The sequence below is a fragment of the Gopherus evgoodei genome, chromosome 6, assembly GCF_007399415.2.
Source record: "Gopherus evgoodei ecotype Sinaloan lineage chromosome 6, rGopEvg1_v1.p, whole genome shotgun sequence".
NCBI lineage: Eukaryota > Metazoa > Chordata > Testudines > Testudinidae > Gopherus > Gopherus evgoodei.
Genome location: NC_044327.1, coordinates 132245696 through 132263303, shown reverse-complemented (window position 1 = coordinate 132263303; position 17608 = coordinate 132245696). Strand labels below are relative to the sequence as shown.

General features: G+C 44.8%; 1 protein-coding gene across 3 annotated transcripts in view; it reads left to right on the top strand.

Annotated features, from left to right (window-relative positions):
• Positions 1-17608, top strand: part of FAM219A (family with sequence similarity 219 member A) — a 156213-nt gene that overhangs the window by 19396 nt on the left and 119209 nt on the right. The gene's annotated exons all lie outside the window — the stretch shown is intronic.

Genomic DNA, 17608 nt, shown 5'->3' with positions numbered 1-17608 from the left:
CTACTATATCAGCAAAAGGACTTTTTGCCAGTAGAACTGTTTACACTAGAACTCTTGTCAATGTGAGGTGCAATTTCTATGGGTCTCAGTGGATTGAATGGCCTTCACCTCTAACGCTTTGGTGATCTACATCTCCTTGTCAAATGTGTAGTATCCCCACAGCTTTCCTCTGTGCAGTTCTGAGCACTGATCATCATCTTGCTCACTTCTGGCCATACTTTTCCCTTTCTCCCGCTACTATATCCTGAACATCTAGTTAAATCTCTTTCCTTGGAATATCCGAGGCCGCCACCACCACTTCAGTTGCAGAACAAGGCCTGACTATGTTTGCTTGAACACTGGCGTTCTTCAAAAAAATAGTTCACATGATGTTTTAGTCTTTCCAGACAAAGTCCATTTTACTCATTGCTTCAGTGCAATTTGTATCCTACAGATGTGGTTTTCAGGGCCGTTACTACCCAGTCTCAGTCATGTATTAGCACGACTGCAGCTGTATTGGTTTTCAGGACTGAAATATCCTTTTTGTGATGTGCGGCTGGAACACTGGGGTCTGAAATTTTATCCATCTCAAAATTCACCCATTGTCACCCCTAAATTAGTCTAATCTGTGGTCTTTTTGTTTAGCTTTTTATCCTCCCTGTTTCTTCTGCTTCTAAAGTCAGTTATTACAGGAACCAGGGCTTTTGGAATTTGTGCATTTCCCCAAGCATTTATTTGGAATCCATATTTTGAGACCACTTTGGCATTTTGTCAGCTAGACTGTCTGGATAGCTCTTCTAATGCATTGTGAAAACTGAAGACTCATTTGCATCCAATGCATGCTGTGAGTAAGACTTGTAGCTGCTAAAAGGTCTATAAAGGTCACCGGAAGATCTGGTTGGTCACAAGTTATTTTTTTGCAAATATCCTTTAGAACTTGACCAAGATTGGAACTTGAAACCCTACTACAAGATCAAGTAGAATGGTTGGTTGTGGCAAAGTGTCGTACTCCACAATACGCAAGTTTTTCAGGAGAAGTGCAGTGAAGTCCCATACGGTAGCTTAGCTCTTGGACTTCAGGCTTTACGTTTATAGTTCAAAGCAAACTGTGGTCTAGGGATCATTTGTGCTTTGCAGAGTTCTTGCTAGTGGTCCTGAGAGATGAAAGATCACATGGTGACTTCTCATTTTCACCTGCTTCTGTGGATTCCTGAACTCTTCAGTGAAAATAATTTCTACGTGTTGCTTTCCATGGAAGCAGTTGCTTTGAGTTACAGAAATGAGGGCAATGAATGGATCTCTGAGAATCTCTTAGAGATGAGCCATGCTGTGAAAATCAACCTCTGGCCTAAAGAAATTACTTAAGGGATGGGAGAGTGCTTGATTTGGAGTACCTCTGACTTGAATCGACACAGAACTTCTCCCTTTCTGCAGAAAGGGAGTTTTTGCATACTCCTAAGGGAATTACATTGAGCTTCTGAGAATGAGCTTGTTATAAGACTTTCACATTCACTGTCTAGAATATGAGACTTTTTAACTAAGTGTGAAAAAAGGAAGTTTCAGACAACAGTGAAATAAAAATTAGGGTCTGTTTTTGTTTTGTTTTCCTTTGTTTTTCCCTCCTCCAGACTTGCTAAGCACCTATGACTCAAGTTGAAGGCAATGGGAATTGCAAATGCTCACTCTGATTTTTCAGAAGTGCCAAGTCTGTAGTGCTGACTACTTGATAAATGCATGGGTTTGTGTAGGGGTTCTTAAACTGACAAAAGGAAGGCATATAAAGATGCGTTTTAGCAAGCAAATGGTTTTTGTTAACTGCTGAGCAGTCTGGATGTGAAATGGAAATAAAATGCCAATAGAGCCAGAGAGAATCAGGAGATGTGGGTTCTATTCCCAATGCTGTAATGGGCACATTGTGTGACTTTTGGACTAGTCACGACCATCTATATTGTAAACTCTCTGGAGCAGGTGACTGTCTTATGTGGGTTTCCCAGTGCCTCATATAATGGGGCCTCAATCCTGGCTGAGGTATCTAGGCACTACATTATTAAAACACCAATCTTCTTTGGTTAAATGTAAATGAGAATCCTTAATTTTTTAACAAGCACAACTGGTGTGATATCTAGGCCCTAAGTAAACTAAGTATTCTAAATTGCAGGAGGAGGTTTAGATTTAAAAATGTCACTGGAATTAGTTTTTTTAAAACATGAACAATTCTTCTCAGGATAGTCTTTGTAAAAACAAGTTTTACTAATCCCAAACTCTGGGTGTTAATTAAATTGAGTTGTCACCTTTAAATTCTCATTTAGAGGGAAACTCTTATTGTTAGCATGATGCAGGTGGTTGTAGGCTATTCTCCTAGGTACAGTAGAAGCGTTCACTATTAAAATTCCCAAGCCGCTCAAATTATCCAAGCAAATATCTGGCAAAAGATTTATCACGAGGTCACACTCTCTGTAAAGCACAAAGGTCCAGTCAGCTGTCACATCTGCTTAACACATGAACTGATTAGGTATTTAGTCCAGGTGTTTCACCATTCGTTTAAGAGCAGCCTTGTAAGCATATGCAGTACTGGCTTTTTCAAAGTCTTTGAAAGCACTATACAAACACTGAGTTCTGTTCTATTGATTCCTAATTTGAAGCCTTTTTAACTCCACTTTCTCTTAAACAAAAACTTGTAAGCAGACGCAGATTAACTAGGTCTGTTTTTTCCCCCCTTGTGAATAACTGGGGTAAAGTTACATGGCGTAGGCCAGGAGTTCTCCATCTTTTTTTCTTTCTGAAGATCCTCCCACCATGCTATTAAAACCTCGATGGCCCATGTGTGCCACAACAACTGTTTCTGCATATAAAAGCCAGGGCCAGTGTTAGGGGGTAGCAAGCAGTCCCGTTGCCCAGGGGCCCATGCCACAGAGGGCACCCTGAAGCTGAGTTGCTCAGGCTTCAGCTTTAGCCCCATGCAGTGGGGCTTGGGCTTTTTGCCCTGGGCCTCAGCAAGTCTAATGCCGGCAGTGCATGGCGGACGCCCTGAAACCTGCTTGTGCCCCCACAGGAGCCCTGGACTCCTGGTTGAGAACCACTGGTTTAGGCCATTGGCACCCCCTGTTTGTACCTCGTCTGATAGAGACAGCCAGTAATTCCCTGTCACAGTAATGGGCTTTGAATATATGTAAAGTCCCCAGTAGGTTCTTTTGCAATTAGTTCCAGTGGCAATAAGGCTTTCACAATGACATGCAGAGAGGCTAGGCAGCCATGGTTCATACAGTCCTATTAAGCGCTAGTCTAAGCATGACCTTCTGATGTTACACCCTTTCCAGGGTGCTATTTCCTTGGTTTTGGGGTTGTCTTGCTTTGTATTGGGTTTTTCAGACACCGATGAATTGGCCCTTGGTAGGTATGGAAATTGCATTCCAGGCTTTAATTTTAACTGACATACAATGAAACCTTTTTATTTGTCAAGGCTTAAAAGGGTGCATTGCTTTCATTATGCTAGCATAGTAATGCTGGTCTCCCTGGGCCATTACTGGGACATCCGTTCTTTTCTTTAATTCAGTTGATTGTTCACTGATAATTATCTATTAAACCCCAATACAGTTGGTCAGATTTACCAGATGGGGCAATGGCTGTTTATCAGAAATCTCGTTTTAAAGTAACTGCAATAGCCCCTTCCTGCATTTTCTCATGGCTGAGTGATTACCAAGCTATGTCTGTGTTGAGCAGAGGTCCCCAAACTGAGGGGTGCCCCCACTATAGGGGTGCAGAGGAATGTTGGGGGGGGCATGGCAGGGCCTGGGAAGCCTCCACAGGGAGCAAGACAAGAGAGCCACCCAACCCAGCTCTGTCCTGGCTCTGTCCTGGCTCTAGCCTTTCTCTCAGTCTTGGGCCCCAACCACAGCCCAGTCGCGGCTTCCACCCCAGGTCTCAGACCCAAACTAGGGAAATGTGCACTCACCTTATAATTTAATTTATACCACAGCTGTTCGGAAGACCATAATCAAAGGGTAAGTATCAATGGTTTGCTGTCAAATTGGGAGGGCATATCTAGTGAGGTCCCATAGGGTCAGTCCTGGGTCCAGTACTAGTCAATATTTTCATTAATGACTTGGATAATGCAGTAGAGAGTATGCTTATAAAATTTGCGGATGATAGCAAACTGGGAGGGATTGCAAAAACTTTGGAGGACATCTTAAATTCAAGATGACCTTGACAAATTGAAGAATTGGTCTGAATTCGACAAGATGAAATTCAACAAAGACAAGTGCAAAGTACTTCACTTAGGAAGGAATATCAAATTCACAACTACAAAATGGAGAACAACTGTCTAGGTGGTAGTATTGCTGAAAAGGATTGAGGGATTATAGTGGACCACAAACTGAATAGGAGTCAACAATATGATGCAGTTGCAAAAACAGCAAATATGATTCTGAAATGTATTAACAAGAGTGTTGTAAGACAGATATAGGAGAGAACTGTCCCTCTCTACTCAGCACTGATGAGACACCAGCTGGAATACTGTGTCCAAATCTGGGCACCACACTTAAGGACAGAGGTGAACAAACTGGAGAGAGCCCACAGGAGAGCAGTAAAAATGATCAAAGATTTAGAAAACCTGACTTACAAAGAAAGGTTAAAAAAACTGGAACCGTCAAAAGCCTTTCTGAAATCAAATATCACACCTACTGCTTCCCCCCCATTCACTAGGTCAGTAACGCTATTAAAGAAGGAAATTAAGTTGGTTTTTGCATGATTTTGTTCTTGATAAATCCATGCTGACTATTCCTTTTTACGCTATTATCCTCCAGGTGCTTACAAACTGATTGTTTAATAATATGCTCCAATATCTTTCCAGGTATTGAAGTTAGGCTGACTAGTCTATAATTCCCTGGGTCCTCCTTGTCGCCTTTTTGAAGATAGGTACTATGTTTTGCCTTTCTCCAGTCCTCTAGGACCTCTGCCGTCTTCCAAAGATCTCAAAGATCTCAAACCATGGTTGATGTCTTACAGTCTTTAAAGATCCCCTGATGCTTTTCACAAGAACAATTGTTAACCTGGTTTCTTGCCCAAACAGCTGGGTGTACCTACACTTTGCCTGTAGGTCTGGTTATACCTAAACTGCTCTGTAGTGCTGCAGTGCTTTCCCAGTTACTATGTTCCACTCCAGAGGTGATGTGTGCTTCCCTGGTGGGTGAAGATTCCTACCTGTAGTTGTGTGCTTGTAGTTGCTGCAGCATGGGAAGTCTCAATCAGGAGCATGGTCCCTTTGTGGTAGATGGCATATCCAATCCCTTGAGATCTTGCTGGGTGAAAGGCCCTATGGAAATGGAGGATAATGTCAGGACAGGTTCTGATTGCTCCAGATTGTAGTGATCACCTTGAAAATACTTGACATCTTTCTTCCTATTAATAGTAAATGGTTTTAGGAGTGGGATCATAGAACTGTGTGGTTGAGACATCTGTCTTTCTCTCCTGGCACTTCTAGACTGGTTCATTAGCACAGCAAGGTTCTGCTTGTTTGTTTGAATCTTGTCATCCTATTTGGAGTCCTTAGACTTATCCTCCCTTGCACCCGCCAAGGAACCGTTTCAGTAACTCTGCTTCCTAAAGAGCAAGACTGACAGGACTCTCTTTGGTGTTGATCCCACCCCAATTGCTAGAGGGGTCACTGTTGAGTGATGCAGGTCACTTTCTTCCCCATCTTCAGAGGAGAGCAAGAGACTAGGAAAAAGTCAAACATGAATCTTCTTCTGTGTTCGTGCGGATCATGGCTGATAGGTTTGAGGAACACCCAGCCAGTGTTCCTCGAGATCAGTGCCACACCCTTGCTAGTTTGAGAGGAATGGTAGAGATCCTTAGGTAAAAGCTACTATGATCTGTTGCCAGCATAGGAGAATTTTAATCTTGTGCCCCTTTTAGCTGGAGTTAGTACTGGTATTTGCTAGTAAAATCTTTCTTCTGTTCATGGTTTGAGAGGTCAGGTAGTGCCCTAACTACTGGACTAGCCGGGGGCTTGGGTGATGCTGGTTTGAGTTTCTGCTTAGCCGCAGAGGTCGTGTGACTTTGGCCTGGAACTATGTGCCTCAGTTCTTCCCTTCCTCACAGGGGCATTGCGTATTTATCCTCACTAGGGATTGTGATGCTTACTGTGCTATCGAAGTACTTAAAATAAATTACAGTGCAAATGGATTCTGCTAAAATGGAAACAATTTCATCCCCAAATCAACTAATCTTCTCTAGAACTCTTTAGCAAGAATCAGGGTCATTGTGGCTGCGTACCAGGAGAGACGAGGAAGACAGACAGACAGACAGTCTGAGGTGTCAGAGTGGGAGATCAGCCCTGTGAAATATGAGTAGTTTTCTGAAAGCAAGTGCAGATTCCTGCATTAAGAATTTCCAGTGAAGCAACTAGTAAGGATTCTTTCTGCTCTCCAGAAAAGCTGCCTTTTGAAGTCCACATGCCCTGCAGGGGGCTCAGGCAGAAGGTTTTTCATGTAGCTGAACTTGCAGGTACTGCTGGATCAGCAATTCTCGTTTAATGGATTTCTATCAGAGGGCAGCTTTCGCTGTACTTGAATGCCCTCTGACCCTCCTGTGCCAAAGCCAGCTGATAAGAGAAGTAAAAAGACAAATGCAATTTTGTTTGTACGTTTGCTTCAGACGCTTTCCCCTAGCTTTTTCTGCACTGGTTGCTTAATATCTTGACACATCCTATTTTCCTGTGCAAACAGCTCCCTTTTGGACTCCTGATGTCCTGCGGAGAGATAAAAATGTTAGCTTTCAGGAGCTGATATTTAGATTCGAGAAATTAAACTGCATGGAAGTGTTCAGTGCAGTGGAGTATGTGCCATTTTGTACTGCTAGGTTCCAGGTGTGCCATTTGGATAATTATCTGGGGGAACATTTTGTAGCAAAGGGGATGTTAACTGCTGACCTGTGAGGATCTCTCTCCAGTGCAAAGAAAAGCCTGCGGCACCAAGTTTTGGAGAAGGGTAAATTGACTGGGGCACATGGGGCTCGGGCTGTGGAGCTAAAAATAGCAATGTAGACATTTAGGCTGGCACCTTGGCTCTGAAACTCAGCAGGAGGAGGGTGTCAGAGCCCAGGCTCCAGCCCAAGTCCAAACCTCCCTGCTGCTATTAGTCCAATAGCCGAAACCTCGGTCAGTTGACCCAGGCTCTGAATCTTGGTGCTACAGGCTTTTCTTTGCAATGTAGATCAATCCGGTGAGCTGGTCCACCTTGGGGTTCAGTGTATGAACCCAGGTGTGAGCCTCTGGCTGCATGCCTCTCTCCTCTCTGCAAAAAGGTTTGCTGTCTTTGGCTGAAATGAAAATCTGTCCCAAGTAATTTAGCCAGAACAGAGTAGGGAAAACTCACCATGGAGAAGTCTAATCCACTGTCCTCTGCTGGGTATGTCAGACCTGCTCAAGTGTCATGAGCTTTAATCCTTACATGCTTATCCATGCTTACCCACATTTTCTTTCATGAAGTGAAAAGGATCCATAGGTTCTCTGCAGATCTGATAAAGGATAGAACTGGTACCTAAATTGCCAATCAGCCTGTTGTGCTTTAAGTGAGGATTTTAATAACTATGAAGTCTTCTAAGTCTGGTGAATTTATCCTGACTGAGGATCATGTCTCAACTAGCTGGGGAGAGGGCTTTTAAAGTGGAGGAGTGTTCCCTTTCTGCTAGTCATGGAGGCCTGGTTTGTTCCCAAAGCAGCCTGGAGACCCAGACTATCCTAATTACGATAACCATATTTCCCTATGCTGAATATGGGACACCTGGTAAAATTACTCGTATTCATGCAAGTTCAGTGGCATTCAATCAGAACTGTGCTGCCCAAATATTCTAATTAACATCAACTTGACTGAGCCCCTGTTAAAAAGAAATACTGAGCAGCTGGATTATTTTTATTTACCTTCTTATCTTTCAGGCTTTAGGATTCACACAGAGAGAGATGAGACACATACCCCACTCCCACACACACGCACACGAGGAGGGGTCACACACACTTCATACACCTCTCTCACAGAGTGGGGGTGACCTGCCAACCTGACAGACCCTGCCAGGTGCTTTCCGTCCACCATGCCTGGCTAGGCCCCTGGGGTTGACCCACCTCTCGATACCTGGCACTGTGTCATCCCAAGGCAACACATATGGCAGGACGCAAGGTCACATGCCCCCCTCAGATTTCTGCCAGGGTTCACACTAGAATGTGACCAGAAAAGCACCTTTTCCGCACTGTGCAGGAGGGAAGGGACAGGAGCTGTTTCCAGCCGTGGGGGTTGGGGGATGGATGACCTGGCCCATGTCTTTGCAGTGCTCATCTTCCCGTCCCTTCTCTCCCGCTCCCCTGTGGCTGGAAGAAGCCTGCCCCTTCCTGCCTGCACAGTGTCTAAAGGCAGCTAACAACTCCATGCTGCTGCTGGTTACCGACATAACCCAGCTGCCTCCTGTCCCCCAGCTACAGCGCAGGCAGGAAGGGGTTAAGCCCTAAGGATGCTGTCATGGTTTTTTCCCCCACTTTGAACTTTAAGGTACAAATGTGGGAACCTGCATTAACACTTGTAAGCTTAATTACTAGCTTAGATCTGGTACACTGCCACCACCCAGAATTTTAGTGTCTGGGGCACTCTCTGTACCCCCAAAACTTTCCCCTCCCTGGGCAGCCTTGAGAGGTTTCACCAATTCCCTAGTGAACACAGATCCAAACCCCTTGGATCTTAAAACAAGGAGAAATTAACCATCCCCCCCTCCTTTCCCCCCACCAATCCCTGGTGGTCCACGCCCAATCCCTTTGGATCTTAAAACAAGGAGAAATTAACCATCCCCGCCCTCCTTTCCCCCCACCAGTTCCTGGTGGTCTAGACCCAATCCCCTTGGATCTTAAAACAAGGAAAAATCAATCAGGTTTTTAAAAAGGAGAGCTTTTAATTAAAGAAAAAAAGGTAAAAATCATCTCTGTAAAATCAGGATGGAAAATACTTCACAGAGTACTCAGATTTATATAGCCCAGAGGAAACCCCCTCTAGCCTTAGGTTCAAAGTTACAGCAAGCAGAGGTAAAATCCTAACAGCAAAAAAACATTTACAAGCTGAGAAACAAAATTAAAACTAATCTGCCTTGCCTGGCTACTTACAAGTTTGAAACATAAGAGACTGATCCAGAAAGATTTGGAGAGCCTGGATGGATGTCTGGTCCCTCTTAGTCCCAAGAGCAAAGAACACACACAAAGATTTCCCTCCACCAAGATTTGAAAGTATCTTGTCCCCCTATTGGTCCTCTGGTCAGGTGTCAGCCAGGTTTACTGAGCTTCTTAATCTTTTACAGGTAAAAGAGACATTAACCCGTATCTGTTTATGATAGATGCATTGTGCACCAGGCCCAGGGAACCTGACTGCAGGGACTTCATTGAACCCAGCCAGAGTGGTGGCTCAGCAGAGGAGGGTGCTGAGGGGGTAGAGCAGCCCTACGCTCCTTGGGGGCAGGATCCAGGGCAGTGAGCGGCGGGTGAAAGGGATGCTAAATCCTTGCCCATGGGGCTTGTGGAGCCTGCAGGATCGGGGTGCGAACAGCCTGGAAATCACTTCCTCACATCACTCCAGATCTTAGCTGAGCGCAGAGAGGCTGCCCTGGGCCAGCACTGTGCAGGGCTTTGGCACATGCAGGGCTTGGCTCCTCCTGGCCAGTGTCCCAAGCCAGAGGATCTTGGGCTTTCCCAGGGCACCAGCCCAGCCAGAGGCAATGGGGGAAGGAAGGAGCCTGCCAGCCAGGCTGTTGGTGAGCTGAGGGCTCCGACCAGGGGCTGATTCTCCCCACAGCGCTGGAAGCAGAACGCGCCCTGCCGCGGGGGATCTGGAGGAGGAGTGGGGCTGGGGGATAGTGAAGGGGCAAAGCAAGAAAGGACATAGGGGCATTGCCAGCAGATCCAGGGACGTGATCATTCCCCTCTATTCAACGTTGGTGAGGCCTCATCTGGAGTACTGTGTCCAGTTTTAGGCCCCACACTACAAGGAGGATGTGGAAAAATTGGAAAGAGTCCAGCGAAGAGCAACAAAAATGATTAGGGGGCTGGAGCACATGACTTATGAGGAGAGGCTGAGGGAACTGGGATTGTTTAGTCTGCGGAAGAGAAGAATGAGGGGGGATTTGATAGCTGCTTTCAACTACCTGAGGGGGGTTCCAAAGAGGATGGAGCTAGACTGTTCAGTGGTGGCAGATGACAGAACAAGGAGTAATGGTCTCAAGTTGCAGTGGGAGAGGTTTAGGTTGGATATTAGGAAAAACTTTTTCACTAGGAGGATGTTGAAGCACTGGAATGGGTTTCCTAGGGAGGTGGTGGAATCTCCTTCCTCTAGAGGTTTTTAAGGTCAGGCTTGACAAAGCCCTGGCTGGGATGATTTAGTTGGGAATCAGTCCTGCTTTGAGCTGGGGGCTGGACTAGATACCTCCTCAGGTCCCTTCCAACCCTGATATTCTATGACAGCGAGAGGGAGAGCACGTAAAGGGCTCATGAGTGAGCAGCAGAGGCGACATGTAACTGGCTGCTGCCTGGCTCCTGCCCACGCTCACCAGCCACCACAGTTTGCAGCGTGCAGCCGGTGCCATCCAGAAATGGGACAGGGGTCTGGGCCCCGCTGGCCGAGAGTCCTCCATGCAATGGGGCCTGCGCTGACAGACCAGCAGGGGAAGCCACCAGCCTTGCACACCTACCCCCATTGTCAGCCACTGGACTCCCACACACACTCACGTCTGGTGGGCGGGGGGCTGGCAAGCAGGGATCCAGCCAGCAGTTGGACCCACCAGTGCTAATGGAGGAGAGACAGAAAATACAGGACAATTTACCTGTTTTTAAGAACAAGTCAGAACACCTGCAGGAGGGCTTAATACAGGACTGTTCCTTTGAAAACAGGACACCTGGTCACCCTAATCCTAAGGGTTCTATGGATTGTACTACTTAAAGAGACATTTTCAGGTAAAGAGGGATTCTCATCTGCCTCCCCATGCCTGGAAACTTGATCAAGATCCAGGGGTGTTTGCTGTTGGGCTGATATATACCTCTCCATCATGTAAGTTGTTCCATTTTAATAAAACAACCAGAAAAATCCTTCCATCCCTCTCTGGGAGAATGCTGAGGATCTTGTCGTTCTTCACTATTGGGCATGTGGAAAACTACAAAGGCAGCTGCCGTGACTGCTTTGCAGAGAGGAGACAGACAAGTTGTCTAGTTTCTGGCTTCATTTGTGGCGGGGGGGGCTCATTTTAGTGTGGGAGAATGGCTTTGAGAACCTTGAGCGACTTTGTCTATCAGCAGCACTATTGGGAACATTTCATTGTCTCTTTAAGTGTTCTCTATTAACTAGATCTGGTTTTTAAAGATACCCCTTGAACAGATACTTGTGCTTAAATGTCAGGTCTATGTCAGCAGAGAGTTTGTGTGTTTGGATACGCTCTCAGTTATTAATATTGATTAAAATTGCACTTTCGATTAAGCAGAGCCAGACAGCATCGCCCTCACGTTGCTATAGGCAACTAGCATTGCAAGTTCACGGAATAGTACTTAGATTCATATTTAATGTTTTCCAGTGTGTTTCTGCTAGAAACAAGGTTTCTTCCCATGGATGAAGAGCGCTTTGACAGCCCAGTAAATGTGTAGCAACACTAAAAGTCAGGAATTCAGACTTTTATTTTCAAATGATTATTTTTTATTTTGATATGATCTGAAACCCCAAATCATTTGTGGAAAACCTTTCCTCTTCCGTAAGACTTATTTCCCTTCGCTTCCTAGATTGTCGGGAGGAATACATATTAGAACATTCAGTGCTTCGTTAGCTTGTGTTACATCTGTAAGGATGAACAGTGATATGGTGCTATGGCAATGTATCTCAAACTGAATAGCTGGCCAGTGGCCTCCCTAGGCTAGTCCAAGCCTCCTTCCTTGGGGAAAAACCGACAAGCCAGCTCAGACAGAAATGAAACTAAATGAACAGACTTTTCTTGTTGACTCTTTGGAACCCAGCAAAAATAGGTCTCCCTGGAGTAGTGAAGATTCCCAGATCTCCCAACCCAAGGAAAAGTTAATCCTGCCCTGGCAACATACTTAAAATAAACTAATGTTTGTAAATAACTTTCAGATACCACAATTAGAGATGTTTTGTGCTTCAGGATTGATCCAGGGACTGGGGCTGTGATGAGATTTTTGCCTTTAAATCTCCCGTTGGTCAGGAATTAGCTAGCAGGCCTCTTGGAAAGGTCAGAACCAAGCTATTGGATTAAAACTTTCTCAAGAAGTCACTGTGGTGTCCAAACGCACTTGGATTTGAATAACCACCATCTGCTTAGTTCCTTTCTGCAAGATGAAGATTAGACACCGGTGTTAACAGGCAAGCATTACACTCCTACGTACAACTACCTGATGAGGATTGGTAAACAACTTTTCCCTTAGAGCAGGCTATAATTATTCACTTAATGGATTTAAACACTTGAAGCATCTACTATTGTCCACTATTGGATAGTCCTCATTACTGGTCCTTCCTAAAATCATCTTAGTGTTCATTCCATCCAAGCATTACACTTTTTTTAGCCATGTGGCCTAGTCCGTGAGGAAGTGTGGGAAGCATCCTGCATTGGTCATGGGGAGATAAATTAAATGCCTTAATGCAAGTAGGTCTCTTATGAATGGATTCACACCAATCCCAGTAAATTAAGAAATATATTAACTCCTAGACACTTAAATGTTTTAAGAATTTGGTGGTTCCCAGAGGGCACTTTCAGTAGATAATTGAGTTTTGGAATCTTTTTGTTCTTCCTGTAGACTCGGAGAAAACAAATGGTCTTCACTTTAGAAGTCTTCTAATCTCCATCAAGGCTGCTCCCAAACTAAACTTTAACTCAGTTTCCAAGCATCCTCTAGAGGCCACATGACTTTGGTATAGAATGTTTCTAATCTTCACTAGCCACACAAGGCAGTGTGCAATCTGTTCCCAAATTTGAGTCTGTCTCCAGTGTCTTTGGGGGAAACTGTCCCTGTAATCTCAAACCTGCAACACTCAGCCACCTCCTGTGCTCTGACCTTGCTGAAGTGGATTCTGACTAGAAAAGTTATTTCATGAAGCCATTTTGGTGGCTTTACAGGCAGGCTTTAAAAAAAGGTGATCAAGTGAGATAGAAAAAAGGATTGCTTGTAGATGGGGCAAGAGTTTGACAAACACACAGCTGAGCTGTGAGGTTTACTGTACAGTGATACATATTTTTAATTGTTTTCATGCTTCCAGTCCTAAATTTCCTTTGACACTTAAAGCTAAATGTACCTTGATGTAAGAGCAGCTCCTGCTCTAGTAACAGCTGATGTGCAGTCAGGCATTTCCGTCTCTGCATTCTTTCTGCTATTTGATTTATTTGCGCTGTGGTCCAGAGACCAAAGTTGTGCTGCAGTGTGTGCAGGATGAATATATTACATTTAAAATAGGTTTCCTTTCCTTTCTTAAAGGAAACATAATAGTTGGAATATGAGACTGCAGTCCTCAAATAGAATGGGCATGGGAATGCAAGTAACCATGCCCTCTCTGCTATTAGTGTCTTAACCATAGACACTGAGGGGCCAATCATAGATTTGTAGATTCCAAGGCCAGAAGGGACCATTGTGATAATCTAGTCTGCCCTCCTGTATCACATAGGCCAGAGAACTTCCCTGAAGTAATTCCTGTTTTGAACTAGAGTGTGAGCCACTGCAGACAGAATGACACCATGAGTGCCTGCCTCAGGGTAGACTGTCAAAAATGGGGCAGACACCCCAACCTGGTGGCATGTTCTACAATTAGATTTCACCAACCCAATAACAGATGTGCACTTCTGGATTAGTTGTAACATGGAGTCAAAGACCATCCTCTTAGACTCTCCAGTCTATCTTGCCACCCAGGCAAGTTGGACTTAGGGATAAATGGTCACTTACATCAAAAATCACAAAATATTCAAGTTGCTTCCAGTCCCAAGAGATCAGTCACTTACCCTAAATCAATTGGTACCCCAGATTTTTACACCAAAGACAATGCCTGTAGCCAATCCTGTAATAAACTATCTACATGTTTATTAACGAGGAAAAAGAAACAAGTTATTTACAGGTTAAAGCAAGCCAGGGCTGGCTCCAGCTTTTTTGCCACCCTAAGCAGCGAAGGGAGGGGGGAAAAAAAGCGATTTGAGCTGCCACCGAAGGAGGAAGAGAGGGAACAAAGACCCACCAAATTGCCGCCGAAGACCCAGACATGCCACCCCAATAACGGACGGAGTGCCGCTCCTTTCTATTGGCCGCCCCAGGCACCTGCTCCTTTGCGGGTGCCCGGAGCCTTAATTTAATTTCTCTGGCCCTGTGAGTTCAAAGAGATGAAAAATCTTCGTGAGCTATTTCCCCTCCCCCCCTTTCCAGTATTCGCACTAATGGGACGAGGCCTTCTGCATGTTCTTCTCCATGGGTGGATGGGGCAGGTAACAAAGCTTTTGTCTTACAATAGCCCACTTAATTTTTGATAGTCCTGGATTGTAAGGGAGGGAGGGATGATTCCCATGCCTGGATTTGCAAGTTCAGAGCAAACATTTTCAAAGTTGTAAAGTAAAACTTGTATATATCATGGAATACAGACATTACAAGTAAGATTAATGCATGCAGGAACTTACAAGCATTTCATAGTCTAAACACAATACATTTTTATAAGACTAATACCTATTTTGAACAAAACTGACACATCACTACAGCCATCACTACTAACCCCACACTGTAGACGCCTTTGACACATGATAACTGGAACAATGTACCAAAGGTTGTGGTGGATTCTCCATCACTGCAATCTTTAAGTCAGGATTGGATGATTTTCTAAAATACATGTTGTGAGGCTGGCAAACCAAGTGCCAGCTGTGGCCAAGGCTGTAGGTATTAGCTAAAAACTGACACACTCATAGTTGGAAACCAAACCAAGCTAATGCCTGCGGCTTAAGATGTTGGGTAATGTGTACTCTTCTCCACTGGCCTAAATGCACCAAGCTCAAAGAAGACATAGGAAGCTATGGTCCCTGTCTGCCCTAAAAAGACCACCTTATTGCCCACCTGATAACTGCTTTCACTATCTGTTGGCCTCATAAGTAATCCATAAACGTGGGGATCCATATCACTTTCCACATCCCCTTTTGATCCAGTATCCTAATACTTACGAAGGTTGGTTAGAGAGAAGCAGTTATGAAAAAAAAATTCACTTTCTGACCATCGATAGTTGTTTAATAACCTCCATATCAAATATGGTAAATGTATATGTTAAAACCAATGTTTCTAATGTTGGCACTCCTGACACAACTCCCCATTTGGAAAACAAGCTGTCGTGAGGTAAAAAGTCAGTATTGGTGACAGGATTATTCTGTCTCAGGTTGTCAGTCAAGGCCAAACTCAAGCTTCTATCGGAGCGGGAATAACCACAAAGGACATAGCCAGCTCATATGCTAGCTTCTAGTTCATTTTCTGATTGGTGTCCTGGTTCTGATCTTTAAGGACCTCAGTGGTTGAGAAACAGGTTATGTGAGATCCTTTCCATATTCAAACTGTCTAGAACACTGTGTTCAGCAGAGACTTAAGGCTTGTCTGAACAGAGTTCTTTTTGCATTAACTTTTGGATTTGGATTACAGTGCCTTGTGTCCACACAACACAATTCTTTTTTTGAATTATCTGGCCACTCTGAAAAGAGGGTTGAGTCAATTTTAAGATGTTAGGCCCAGGAAAAAGTTTGGGTGAATTCAAATGATGAATTGACTCTTCTGCCTCTACCAGTCCTACTGTTATCCTGCACTGTATTGCTTCACACATGGATTGACCTGTATGCCCTCTGTTGCTCTGGGGTCATGTTGAACTGATGTTACTTGCCTGTTTAAATGCTGACATGCCATCAGATGGGCCCATTTGCAATTACAAATCCCTGGGGTTGCATACTCTTCTCAACTCTACAGCAGCCATGCCTCATGCTTCTATGCAGAGATCATGGATTTCCTTGATCTGGACAGAGGAGATTGTCGGGTCCTGCCTTAAGAGCAGCCCACAAAATGCCAAGATATGAGTTTATATTGAGGCAAATGACAGGGTCATTCCCAGGGCACGTTCCGGGGGTATAACAAAGGAAAGAAACTCTAGCAGAATGTTAAAGCAAAAACTTGAGGACAGCAACAAGACCCTCTAGCTAGCTCCTAGCACCTGCCCCATCTATCACAAGTTGAAGTGGATTTTTGCCAGTGAGGCACCACCAAACCCTGTTGTGCTGTGTACTGCAGCCAAGAGACCACGGATCAGGACTCCTGATGAGATTTCCCTAGAAAGTCAAGATCTCCTTCCCCTGCAAAAGCCTGAGGAAGAGATGGTTCCCGAAACAAGGCAAACCTCTTTCTGCTAGTGTTGTGTGCTGTAATAGAGCACACAAAACTCGTAGAAGCTTTTTTTGTTATGGCTACCCAATGGCCACTGCCATTTTGGGCAGATGTGAACTAGGAATCTTTCAGAGCCTGCTCAGCTTTTATTAGGGTGACCAGAGAGCAAATGTGAAAAGTCGGGACAAGGGGTAGGGGGGTAATAGGAGCCTATATAAGAAAAAGACCCAAAAATTGGGACTCTCTCTGTAAAATCAGGACATCTGGTCACCCTAGCTTTTATAGCCCCCCTCCCACTCCTGCCAGGGTTAAAATGGTGTCTGTACTGAACAGCTTAAGCTCTCCAACAGCTATTTTTGTAAAACTTTCACGTCCCACAGCCATCGACCATACTGGCACCCCAGCTCCTTTTCCCATTCCCTCTCCCTCCCGACTGACTGGAACCCTTGCCAGTCAAGTGGCTTTGTCATCAGAATGTGAACTACACCATACTTACTTCTCTGAAATAGTAAAGCATTCCTTTTCCCTCCTGGTCCACCACTGCTCCCCAATTCTCCTTTCCCCTCCCTATTCCAGGCTGGTGGGGCTGCCAGGGCTAAAACCTAAACCTCTTGTAATGCAGGCATGTTTTATTGTGGTAGATACAGAAAGAACTCAATGTAAAAAGTACTTTGCTTCACAGTTTGAGCAATGCCCAGAGCTTTTCACTGCAGTTGCATGTTATGAGGTTATATTTCCCAGGGTGTGACATTTACAAATGCATAGGTTGTAAGGTACTCAGCTAGTTTTAATCACTCACCGCACTGCTAGCCTTCTGGGTTCAGAACAGTCACTCTAGAAGTCTATTAATTTTGCAATGTACTTTGTCCTGCTCTGCAGATGCATTGCGTGGCAATGCAGCCATATAGGTACCACTGCCCTTCCAGTCCTGCAGCATCTTGGGGTAGGGAATGAGGGGAAGCATTCTGGTGAACAGCATTGCTGCTGATCTTGCTGGTTAGCCCGTGGCCTTTTTGAGCAAGACCCTTCTCTGCCTCTTGATATGCCTCTGGGTAATGTCCTCTGAAGTAAGAACAACCTGCAGAAGTGCACATGCAATTACAAGCCAGTCCCCTGCTGCCCACCGCTGACCCAGAATGGTACGGGGACCCTATGCAAACGGAAACGTCTGTCTCCAAGCTCACCCCAGCCTGGGAAGAGACTGTGAGAATGGAATTCTGAAATTGAGGGGGA